Genomic DNA, 13,552 nt, shown 5'->3' on the forward strand with positions numbered 1-13,552 from the left:
TCCGAGGTTCAACTCAGGTGCCCGCTCCTGTTGACATAATGCACAGAGGGTCACCCGAGGTCTGTCTCCAGCATCGAAGCTGAAAAACCGCCATATAAAGTATAATTGTGTCGATGCGACGTTAAACCTAACCAACAAAAATAACATGGTAGAGCAACCGACCGTCCGTCAGTCAGTTGGATGGCCTCATGACAAGAAAAATTCTGTGCCTCAAGTGAAGGCCGAACCAACATCGATAAAGAGCACCTTAACCACTCGGCCAAGGAGGTCCCGCTCCGACAAAAAAAAAAAAAACAAAACAAAACAAACAGCCGTGTATGCATAGATATGTCGTCCACGATGTACATACGTTGTATATATAAACATACACAGACGACGTAAAACACGTAGAAAGGACACAAAACCACAAGGGAACGACACTGGGCTCTATTCGAGAAATACCTCTTAACATCAACCGTATACAGTATATATAAAACTCACCCTCGTGTTCCGTCTCCATTTTCTTCTAATTTAAATTCGCAATGGCTGGTTACAAAAGACACATATTAAAAACAGGAGATACATTTTATAGAATACATCTAAATTTATTTATCTGTATTTATTATCTAATTATAAAGTAACTTATGACCACAACTTATATGTGCACTCTACGTGTTTTAATGTAATTTATGCATGGTAACACCTGGCTGAAAATCAGTTTCAGAAACTGTGCCAGAAATCTGTCACGCTATGTCTTCACGAAATCAAATGTCACAGGCCTATCTGTCACTTTAATGCAATTTTAATACATTTTACTTATGATCTGACATATATACGAACAAATCACAACGTCAGTACACCAGACTGAAAGTGCATATTCCACAACAAATACATCTATGCAATATAATTCGGACAAAAGAAGGTGTATAATTTCCCTTTGAAAGTTAACTGGATCTCGAAACAAAAAGTCAATTTGGCAAAGCTATTTTAATGTCAGGAGAGTTTCCATTCGCCTTCTTCCGGGCACAAAAAGTATCAGATCCTTATTAAGGATAATGTAGGAGTCATGCCAGCTGTAATTGTCTAGCGGTCCTGCAGACCATTATATGAATTGAATAAGATAAAAATAAACTTGAACCCGATCATAGAGAAATTGTAGAGATGATAAAGTACATTAAGGAAATAATTCAATACATAATAGTAAGACTTCTCGTATATGATATCCGCGGAAATACAAGTTAAAATTTTATTGATATGTTATGTATATAGACACAAGATGTATATTTATATTCCAGGTTGAATACGAAAACCAGTGGACACCTTGACCTTTTACTCTGAAATATGGACATTTTGAAATAAATCTAGCATAATATTATGTGTTCTGTTGTTATAAATATGTTTCTTGAAGACTACTCATTCAAAATTTTACGAGCATAAGGATTAATCTACAAATCAAGAGTTAACTGTTCCAAAACACCACCACATACAAGTACAAATATTGCGTTTCAAAATGATGCGTTCAAGACGCCTTTGAAAATGTAGGTAAAATCAACTTCTACCGAATCTGGCACATGCTAGGAGATATTAGTATTAAAGTAATCAGAAAGACCAATTTTAAAACTTTAGAGGAGGGTGGTGGTGGTGGTGGGGGGGGGGGGGGGGGGGGGGGGGTAGTGGCTCGTTTTCCTTGATTGCTGTAAAGGTAAAGGGTATGATAAAGGAAAAGGTCAAAAGAATACATTCACGATAAAATTAAACTACTTTATGTACGCTCGAAATTTCTTTTAATCCATGTCATTAGTTTAACGATTATGCATTCATACCTTATACATCACAGGTGGTAAACGCGCAATCCAATTCCAACTGGGAATACTCTTAATATGGGTCGCACGACGTCCGGTGCTGGTGTTGCGCGTAAAAAGACGAAAGTGAGGTATGTGAAGTTATGATTTTGCTTAGTATGAGACAAGAATAATTTTTCTCGAAAAAGCAAAATGCTATTCGACACAAATATGATAATACATCATATATGTAAAATATCTGGTTTGTAATTTATGATTCAACTCTATTATCACAAAAAGTATGAAATCAACAAAATGACAGTTTCTGACCTCATATGCCTAATCTGAGGACATCTGATGCTTTTTATGATAACTCAACAGCTGTTATAAAGTAACGAATATCAAAATTATTTGCTTCAAAGCCTACTTACGGGGACATAATTGACAAAAAAAAAAAAAAATCACAGGGAATGGGGTTGCGCACCGGGAAAGGAGTTTCTCATTTGAAGCCTCACATTTTCAGAAAGAAGGCACAAGAGTTAGAAAATTCGCATTATTCATGATTCCATATTTTTTTTGACAGTTCGAGCCCGCAGAGTTTTCGTGGTAACAGGCTGATTCTTAAATTAAAAAGTTGGTATTTCACACATATGATCTTTTTTTTTCACTTTTGTGTCGAATAGCTTTTTGCTTTTTTTCGAAAACACTTGTAAATGTGTCATTATTTACAAAAACAAAAACCCATCTACCTCGATTTCGTATATATTGTACGCAACACCAGCAACGGACGTTGCGCAGCCCATTTTAAGCGTATTCCCGGTGGGAATTGGAATGCACGTATTCCACCCGTGATAAATACGATTATTTAAATATTAAGGAATGCAGGTTTTCTACATTGAACTGACCTAGCCATGGTCCTGGCACTGATAATTATGGAAAACTGTCGATCTGTATTAAACTTCTGAAGAAATGTATTTCTAAATGGAAGGAGTCCGTACATATCAAGAAAGAACACTATAGCTGTATATGTGTTATACATGCATACATACATAAGGTATCCCCATATAAAATAAAATCAATTTACTTTCAAATATTGAAATTCAAGGAATATAAAAACACATTCATAAAAAACTTCTATTGTTTGTTAATTTTACACACAAAAAGTGTTTGACAGCGTCACATTTTGACATTAAAAACAACAGTATGCTTTCTACGTGCAACCGAAATCTAAATCTTACCTCCAAAATAAATTAAAAACGTTATTACCGTAACAGAACCAAGGAAGATATATAGAACCTAAAGCTGTTCCCGTCATATTTTTGTTTATCAAATATTCAAGGCCTTGTAATTGATTATCGACTAATTCATTACGGATCCCAGTTTAGAACCAAGGTAAATTAGACGATAAATCACAAGAAAACCTTTGTTGTTTTCCTTTCTTACATGCTCATTGAAAACAAATTCATGAAAATAATGCTTGACTTTATCCGAACGGTAATGAACTGGACGTTTTGCGGCAATTGACGTTATAATTGACGTCATAATGCTCTCAACCACTGTTTAAAACAGATTCTTACATGCCAATTACATAAAGAAAAAAGTCAAGTTCTGTTTATTTTGCGATAAACATGTTGATGCGCGGACCGCTAAGCATTATGACGTCAATTATAACGTCAAATTGATGCATGACGTCCGATTCATGGTTACTTACATAAATGAAGTCCAGCATGGGTTTAATCAAAATATTTCAATTGGCATGTAAGAATGAAAACAAAGAAGGCCTTCTCGTGGTGTATGGTCAAATTAATCACAGTTCTGAACTCAGATCCGTAATAAATCAGTCAACAGTCCATTCGAAGGCCTGAGAATTACTCCAATCGGAAGCAGTGACAAGCTCGTTAAAGAATATTAGGCTACTGTCTGATAAATTTAAATTTATTAGACGAGTTGAAGAACATATATTAGGCGAGGCTCTGCCGAGCCTTATATATTTTCTTAGACGAGCCTAAGAGCTGAGCCTAATATATTTTCTTCCACTCGCCTTATAAATTAAAAAATTTCAGACAGTAATCTAATATTCTATTCATCCTATCTGTTCAAAAATTGAAATAAATCGTTGGAAGGGCAACAGCGTACAGACTTGGCGTCATACACGGTGGGGAAACCACGTGACTAACTTGGGTAACGTGCACGCAAAAGTGCTAAAAATAGGCCCGCTTCAGGTATGTTTTTTCACTATAACTTTTTTGATCCGCAATTGTTTTAAACGAGATAACGTGCATAAACCCCGCAATAAAAAGCTCTTTCATCGGATGTATGTAACTTGATGAAACTCTCTCCTGTTTTTACGTAATCCTTGCCCAACCGATTCGAAAGATGCAAAATATTTTGGTAACGAACACGTCTGTTCACAAGTTACGCACCTAGCACAGATTCTGCAGAGAATTTCCGCTGGAATTTAAGTTTAAAATAAAGCTTGTCATTGTCCAAAGTCCTGTACCAAATAATTAACATGACTATTCAGGAATATTAAAGATATCGTAAGACAAAGGGTGCGGTAACGTACACGTTGCGGTTTTTCAGGAGGTGACGTACACGTCATTTTTCCCCAGAGGGTAACGTACACGTCAAAGACTATTTATCATGCATGTAGACCATCTTTGTCTTTAAATGACTGAATTGTTAACATTTTGACATTGTTAAAAAAGATGCAAATGCTGGGAACAGGCTGTTTTTCTTTCGGTATGTTAATATATACAGAAATGCTACAGTGAAAATGTGTAGCGTCGGTCCTCATCCTAGCTTGGAAATAATTACACGTTTACAGCTCTTGTATATCTATACATAAATAGGCAAGATGATAAAATTTTGAAATTATTTTGCTCTAAATCCATCATATGCGCAACTGACCATGTATCTTTGAGTGAAAAAGTTGACAGTTGCTTACGGGTGATGGAAGCCTAGTACTTGTTCTTTCCAGTAACGATAGTTAGTTTAGTTGTCCGCACCATAATTATGATTCTGACTTTTGAAAGAGACAAACAAAAAGAAGTATTAAATACGCATATAGGTATAATTGTTGCACCGAGAGTAACAGCAGTAAAACTATTATCTATTTATAGCACGGAGAATGAATATATTTTTCCAGGAGTGCGAAATGTCTTTTCGGAGAAAAAGTAATTTAAAGGCGCACGAGAAGAGACATAGTGGAGCGTGAACCTACCACTGTTGTGGGAAAAACTTTTTTCGGACGACCCATTTTCTAAAAATAACAACAGAAAAAAAACTTGTTACTTTTCTTTTTGACATGTTTATATTTTGTATATCATTGATTTTACTTGGATTCCATACACGTTTCTTATACATACAGAGAGGTAATTAAAAATGGAGTCAGTAAGAGTTATGATTTCTTATCACTGCACTTTCTTTCACTAACCTGTATTAATGTACAAAGTATCAAATCAATCCTTCATAGTTTTTGGCTTGGGCTTCAGTCAAGCTTCTTGCTTTTCCTTTTCATGCATAAAGGGAGGTGATTCAAAAATGGGGTCAGCTAAAGTAATGGTTCTTTGACACTGCACTTTGCTTCACTGACCTCTATCAATGTATCAAGTATCAAGACAATCCTTTATATGGTTTTGACATTGGCCCCAGACAAGTTTTTTCCATAGATAAAGGGAGGTTATTCAAAAATAAGATCAGTTAGAGTTATGGTTCTTTGACACTGTACTTCCTTTCATTGGACCTCTATTTATGTGCAAAGTTTCAAGTCAATCCTTCATATAATTTCGACTTGGGCTTCAGACAAGCTTTCTATATAACGATAAGGGGAGGTAATTTAAAAATGTGACCATTACACTGCGCTTCCTCTGTCAATGTGTAAAGTATCATCAAATTCTTCAAATAGTTTTTGACTTGGGCTCTGGACAAGTCTTTTTTATAAGGATAAGGGGAGATAATTGAAAAATGGGACCACCTAGAGTTATGGTTCTTTGATACTGCACATCCTCTCACTGTGTTCGATCATTGTATGAAGTAACAAATTAGCACCTTTATTATTTCTTGAGTTATGCTCCGGATAAGAAGCGTGACGGACGCCAGCCGGTCGCCAACGGACAAAAAGACGGACGACGGAAAAGTGATCCCTATATGTCGCAGCTACTTTGTAGTAGGCGACACAAAATCTGTCTAAGTCAACTGTACTTGGTTAAAAAAAATCAACTTTTTTGCGACATTTTCTAACTTTTTTTGCGATCCAATATAGCTTAGTTTAGTAAAATAGTTAATTGTAATCTCGTTAATGCTTATATAAGGTATTTGATTTTGTAAATGAACAGCCTAAACATAACCGAGGCTGTTACTTTAAAGCTTTGAATGTAACTGACGCATTTATAGATCTATATTATCAGAATATGTCAGCATTTATAATTTAATCAACCATGGAATGACTATGTCCTTAGATATGCAAAATTTAGGTCAATACCGATATGTTGTTTCAGTAAGGAGGTCTAAATGAATAACTAGCTGACCAACAAACTGTCACTAACCCACAGAAAGAATAACATTACTCCCGCACGATAATTTAAACGACAACGTGTTTATATTATTGGCTGATTGTTATGGTCCAATGCATGATAGAACTCAAACAGTTTGTCAATGATTCAAATAAGGTGCATGCTGTCATATTAAACAAAAAGATTTTCTGTATTGTAACGTTTTAATAAAGAAAAAGCATGGTTATCAAGCATGCTATCGTTCCAGTTATCGTCCAGAATTTATACTAATTTCAGCATCTTTTTAACAATATAAAAAATGTTTACAGTTCAACGGGTCATCAAAAAGATTTGAACATATGGATTTGATTAAACCCTGCTGACAGACGGACATGGTTTATTCCCAGAAAACTAATTAACTTTTGATAGTTGGAGAAAAAAAAAAGTTGACATTTAAAATGGCAACTGCAACAATGTCTACTTGTCAAAATAACATACACGATTAGACCATAAAATTCCAAATGCTATTCATTTTCACTGTAGCATTTCTGTATATACTAACCTACCGAAAGAAAAACAGCCTGTTCCCAGCATCTGCATCTTTTTTTTTTAACAATATCAAAATGTTTACAGTTCAGTCTTTTTAAGACAAAGATGTTCTACATGCATGATAAATAGTTTTTGACGTGTACGTTACCCTCTGGGGAAAAATGACGTGTACGTCACCTCCTGAAAACCGCAACGTGTACGTTACCGCACCCTTTGTCTTACGATATCTTTAATATTCCTGAATAGTCATGTTAAATATTTGGTATAGGACTTTGGACAATGACAAGCTTTATTTTAAACCTAAATTCCAGCGAAAATTCTCTGCAGAATCTGTGCTAGGTGCGTAACTTGTGAACAGACGTGTTCGTTACCAAAATATTTTGCATCTTTCGAATCGGTTGGGCAAGGATTACGTAAAAACGGGAGGGAGTTTCATCAAGTTACATATATCCGATGAAAGAGCTTTTTATTGCGGGGTTTATGCACGTTATCTCGTTTAAAACAATGGCGGATCAAAAAAGTTATAGTGAAAAAACATACCTGAAGCGGGCCTATTTTTAGCACTTTTGCGTGCACGTTATCCGATTTAGTCACGTGGTTTCCCCACCGTGGTCATATATGACGTTTACAAGTGCAATTTAATTTTTGGATAAAACTGAAAAATTGCAATACATGTAACTGTTTTGTTTCTGGATAAAATCTTTTGATATTACCACTAATTTTCTTATACAATACACTGATAACGGTTTCATTGAAAAATTCGGAAAAATCGGAAAAATGTGTGTTCAAAATTTCCGGATGAAGTGCTGCAAAAGTGAAAAATAGCAGTTACTTTTCTGCTTCTGGATAAAAACCTATGTTTTTACCACTCATTTTATAAGTTCAAGCATTCCCAATACAATGGTGACAGTTTCAATGCAAAATTTGATAAAATATGTGATTTCAAAATTTCCCGTAAAAGTGATATCTCGACACTGACTAGATAAAGCAAAGTTTATTAGGCAGGCTGATTTTGTGCCATATCTTGTATGAGAGTAGGATAAAAATTAATGTCTTTCAGAAACGTTGAAAAGTGTATACGTTACTTGTGTGCATTTTAAAAAAGAGTCATAAAAGGAATTCTTGCATGAAAATATTTTTCCCCAATTTCTTGTAGATCATTGCACAAACTAGGAAAACGTGTACAAACAAGGAGATTCTTGTGAACACGCACTGTTAGTGAACGTTTCGTTTTTGACATGCTATTTTTGGTCCAACGTAGACAAAAAATGGACACCAAATCAGTTTTAGTCGAATGCGAAATGTCAGAGAATTTTCATCTGCCTATTCATTAAATATCGCATTTCAACCTTACATTACTTCAGCTTGCAATAAGTGCTTCCTCTCTTGATACGCGACTGCATTGACGTTCCATATAATTGTATTATTACTTGTCCTTGACTCAAAATCACGATTCAATCCCTGAAAACGATAGACAAAACCATTTAGAAAATAAAATTTCATTTTTTTACAAATTAATTAGAATCGAGAAAGGTGATATGCTTACTTTATATCTCACACTAAAACGTTTATAAAAGTTTCGGTTACTTTACATATTTATGCAGCCTACTGATGATGTGCAATATAAAGCATAAACATGCCGAAGCCGAAAGGGTATGAGTTTATTATATCGATGTCAGAAAAATTCAAATTTTTGTGTTTGTCAAACTTTGATCCGATGGGGCAGGACTCGGAGCAAAATTTTCTACTTTGAGTTACAAAATAAATAGGCCCAAAGATTTCATTTTAAGGATATGAAGAATATGGGTATCGATTTCTATTACGCGATAATGTTTGCATTTTAAAAGAGCGAAAGGGACTGAAGAAACCAGGCAGAATTGTGTTCTGTCAACACTTCACTACACATGCATGTTGAGACAGGATGCCACGTAAAGCTAATGTTTTCATTGTATACCGAATGTATAAAAATGAGGAGTCACATTTATTTGCATAACAAAACATGTGTGCATTCAGACATTTTTTTCAGGCGAGGGCGGTACCTGAGCAGAACCATCGACCTCCCGTAAGCCAGATGGATTGGTTCCTCACATGAAATAATTCAACACCCCAGGTGAAGTTTCGAACCCGCAACGGTGAAAGACAAGAGAATGGAAGCGAGCGACCTTAACCACTCGGCCAGTGAGGCCCCTAAATGCAATAAAAAACTGGGTACTGTAAAAGTATTCTAAATTATGTTTAATGCAAACATTAGTCAAGCTGGAGACACTGGTTACCATAACAACAAAATTAAGAACATTAAGCTTGTAAACAGTCGAGCAGATGAGGAAACTGTCTTTTCAAATATTTATATCTGATTTGAAAAAAAAATGTCGGCGCCATGACAATTTCAGCTTTTATTGTGGAAATAACGTTTTCAAGTTCTATCACTCTCACATGTAATAATTTGCTCGTACATGTCGTAATAATCACAGAAAAGGCTCACATGAACTTAAGGGTAAGTTGTTAAAGGCTGGTAATTTCAACTTTTGGGGTTGAACTAATTCCAACTCAAACTTTTTCGTGTGAAATGAGTAGTATGTAAGGAAATGGAACTCAGGGAAAACGTCCTCATAAATATCATGTCATATTTTAGATATTGCATCTGGAATTCTGAAGTAATTTCTGATATGTATTATGGGCGTTACGTGTACATGATTTTTAGCAAGTACTGATTGGCTACGTTTAGTATTTTGCCATTTTTGTCAAAAAGCGTCGGGGTGTCAAAACTCAGAACATAGGTGTCAAAATTCAGAATATAGAATTTCTAACCTGATTTATACATACATATTTCAAAACCAAACTCGTCAGCATTAAAGTTAAAATGAGCTGAACACTAAACATATGTATCTAAAAGTTCGAAACAAGAAAAACATTATAGGGGATTCGTAAAACAAAATTGTATTCACTATGCCACTGCAGATGAGAAGGGCACTTAATAACATCAATATTTAAACAGTTGCAACATTATTTATAAAATGCTTCTTGTAATGTATGCATGTGAAAGATGAAATGATACTAAATTGACCCGCGTCATGAGAAAACCAACATAGTCCGTTGATTCATACCAGCCGGCGCATCCGCGCAGTCTGGTAAGGATTCATGCTGTTTCAAAGCCTATTGCAATTAGAGAAACCGTTAGCGAACAGAATGTATCCTGACCAGACTGCGCGGATGCGCAGGGTGGTCTGGATCCATGCTGGTCGCAAAGCCACTATATTACTTTCTCATGGCACGGCTCATATTTCGTTTAATTGATTTTAATTTAGATAAATTTTGTTTAATGAAATCCAAAGGAAGCTGCAATGAATTATCGCCTACTTTTCAGAGTTTTGTTTGGATTTATTTTGAGGACTTTTATCTGTATTGTATAAGTAACTAAATATTATAAATCATGGATAAAACTTTATGTCGGAATTAGGTTAAGTTCTGACATTATCTATCTCTAGTATTATAACCGGGTTATATTTAATGAGACCAGAGTTTATAATTTCTGTAGCTGACGCTGAATCGTCAATAGCAAAAAGGCGAACGTTGGCGGTTATCTTAATAAAAATTTAATTTATGAATCATAGTAAGTGGAGACGACCAAGGATCAAGTCATGTGGCACACAGGCTCGAAAGTAATTCTAGTTGGATTTTACGCCCGTGATAATTACCTTTTGTTTCTTATGAATGAGATACGATGTACAGCCAACGCAAAATGGTATTACTTCTGCCAATACATTTCAATTTTTAGACACGCGCGTTCAAACGCTTTGGTTCATATCGCAGAATATAGCGCGTGCTTCTTTGCCTGAGTCAATTATTTCCTGTATGTAAAATTTGAAAAAGTGAATGAGGTAATTAACTGTTGAATCAGACAGACTGAGGAGAAGTTAAAATATCATTTCTTCTGAGGTAATGAAATGTGTGTTTAAAAACCAATCTTACAAGTACCTTACCTATTGTACGAGGAGTGAATCTGGACGGTAGTTGCCAGTTACAAGGCCGATCACCATTTCTTGAGATATAAGCTACTTTCAGATTCATTCAACACCATAAATTTCAAGGTCTTGTCTTCCATTGCAACATCGTTTGACTATCATCAACTTCGTAATTTTTTTTTTGTTCATAGAAATGTTCAATGATGATGTCAAATATTGGGCCTGAGTGAGTGAGTTGGGTTTTACGGCGAATCGACACAAAAATTTCATATATCGCCGAGAAGAAGTTACAAAAAACGATAATAGTAAAGCATACCTAACGTCATTTATGTAAAAATGAATAAACGTATATAGTGTTAACAACATCAGTTGTAAACATAACACTATTGCAAAAGTTGTGAATAAAAAATATAATGTACCGATTTTGTAATAAATGCCTATCTGATTTTAAAAGGATAAAATTGGCTGAAACTTTTTCAAAAAAGTCCTTAAAAGATTGAACGACATAGTATGTACTACGCTGTGAAGTCCATACAGTCGACTAAATATGTTTAATAGTAAACGGTGTTTGACGTGGTACACATTCAGTTTGATATTCTTTATTCAGAAGATAAGAATGAGTCAAACGGGTAAGACCTATTTGACTCGAGATGCAACAACATTATCCCTACGATCAACTCTGTACCTTTGGCGCCATCCACCTAAAGCAGCTTTAATATCAGGAAGTTTATTGAACGAAGCATTGTTCCATGACGATTGTCATTTAGATAAGAAGTATTTATTTTATATTTGGCCTAAAATAAGTATATGGTAATTTCAAATTAGATTGTAGTAATGAAAGAGACTTCTTTGTTGCAGTATCAGCATCCTCGTTTCCATGAATACCAACATGACTAGGAATCCAACAAAATATGATAGACTTTTTGAAAGATAGTGCATGAACCCTGAGAAGAATATTTAAATGAGAGAATTTTCCATATTTCGATTATGAATTGATTGTAAAACAGAAAGCGAGTCAGGAAAGATAATAAACTTTACTTCACTATATTTTGGTATAACATTTAGTGCTAAATCAATAGCTTTTGCATCGGCAGAAAATATTGTTGCGTTATTTGGCAAACGTAATTTTGATTGATGAAGGTGGCTGTCATCAGCACAGTCAAATAATCTTTCGAACCGTCTATATATAATCCTTATACGTTGACATGATTTCATTATATTTTCTTGATTATTTTAGGGTTTGTTTCAGACTTTCTAAAGGCAGTTTTCATATAGAAAAGAACTGTAGATGAAATAAAACGGGAAAGCACAATTAGATATCTCGGTGCATTTCTTGACGAAACATTGTGTTTTAAATTTCATGTAAATCGCCAATGTCGTACAGTCATGTTGAACTACCTACGAATTAAGAACATTTGAAAATACCTAATAAAAGCAGCCACTGAAATTTTAATTTGTCTCTAGTTATTTCACATCTGGGTAATTGCAATGTCATACTGTATGTGTATATGTTCTGAAACTTTGGACATAGTTGATAATCATACATAATATACACAGCAACTTTGGGTATAGTTGATAATCATACATAATATACACAGCAACTTTGGGCATAGTTGATAATCATACATAATATACACAGCTAACTGTGAGGTGCGTAAGATGCAACGTATTCAAAACATGTGCACAAAACTTGTCCTTAACATGAGGAAATTTGAAAGTTCTAAACAAGCATTGTATCACTTACATTGGTTAACCTTAAAAGCAAGAATTGAGTTCAAGATACGTTCTATCATGTAGAGCTGTCACACTGGCAAAGCAACTCTGTATTTAGCAGAATTGCTTACAGAGTATATTCCTAGTAAACAAGGTTTGAGATCGTCTGAATATTCTGAATGTCGTTATGTTGTTCCATACAACAAGTGCCAAACATTCAATGATAGAAGTTTCTGTACTATTGGTCCAAAACTTTAGAATGAACTACCCTCAGAACTACGCAAAAGTAAATCACTTGACACATTCAAAACAATCTTTAGACACTGTATTTCAGAGATTTTGCGGCTTTGTTTTAATTTTTTTGATAACTGTTTATCATGCGAAAACAACAGGTGATAGTTCTTAAATTGTTGTAAAAGGTTTTACATTTCAACATTAATATTTTCAAGGTTTGTTTAATAAACGTACTTGTTGGTAAGACTCTATGGGTAGGTAGTGTGTAGTATTTCTTTCTTAAATAGTATATGATGGCACCATTTACCGGGTAAAATGACCTCAAGGGGAGAGGTGAGATCATGACTGTGTGTCACAATAAGGCTGTTATTATTATTGTTATTATCAATATTGTCATAATAACTATTATTATTATTATTATGTTCGACACCATTGAGTATATCATTGTATAAAAATAAAAATGGCGTTTAATCAAATTATTCAGTTTCTGTTTTAAGTAAGAGTCCATGGTTGTGTATCCAGAATTGAATTTCTTTAATATCATCGAATTCAAAGTCAGTTTCCGTAATAGAAGATTTTATACGAAATCCAAACGGTTTGATTTGTTTCTTTTTCCTCATATGAATCGAAGTTCTTGGGTTAAAAATGATTTCAAGAGCAGAATTAGATCAGTTTGAAGCCACCCTCAAAGCATATTGCAATGAGAGCTTTTTCTCGGCGTGTGAAAAGAGGGGGTTCGTTTGATTCGACATACAAGCTTTCAACAGGCGCTGTTCTAAATGCACCAAGAGAAATACGAAGACATTAATTATGGATGGTATCTAACATTTGTAAAAAGAAG

General features: G+C 34.7%; 2 protein-coding genes across 2 annotated transcripts in view; both read left to right on the plus strand.

Annotated features, from left to right (window-relative positions):
• Positions 1 to 1,351, plus strand: part of LOC123532217 (uncharacterized) — a 138,586-nt gene extending 137,235 nt beyond the window's left edge. The window contains exon 8 of the mRNA XM_053517158.1: positions 1,275 to 1,351. The gene's annotated coding sequence lies outside the window, so the exon portion shown is untranslated. The remainder of the gene's footprint in view (positions 1 to 1,274) is intronic.
• Positions 1 to 13,552, plus strand: part of LOC123532221 (uncharacterized) — a 139,759-nt gene that overhangs the window by 101,381 nt on the left and 24,826 nt on the right. The gene's annotated exons all lie outside the window — the stretch shown is intronic.

The sequence above is a fragment of the Mercenaria mercenaria genome, chromosome 11, assembly GCF_021730395.1.
Source record: "Mercenaria mercenaria strain notata chromosome 11, MADL_Memer_1, whole genome shotgun sequence".
Lineage (NCBI taxonomy): Eukaryota > Metazoa > Mollusca > Bivalvia > Venerida > Veneridae > Mercenaria > Mercenaria mercenaria.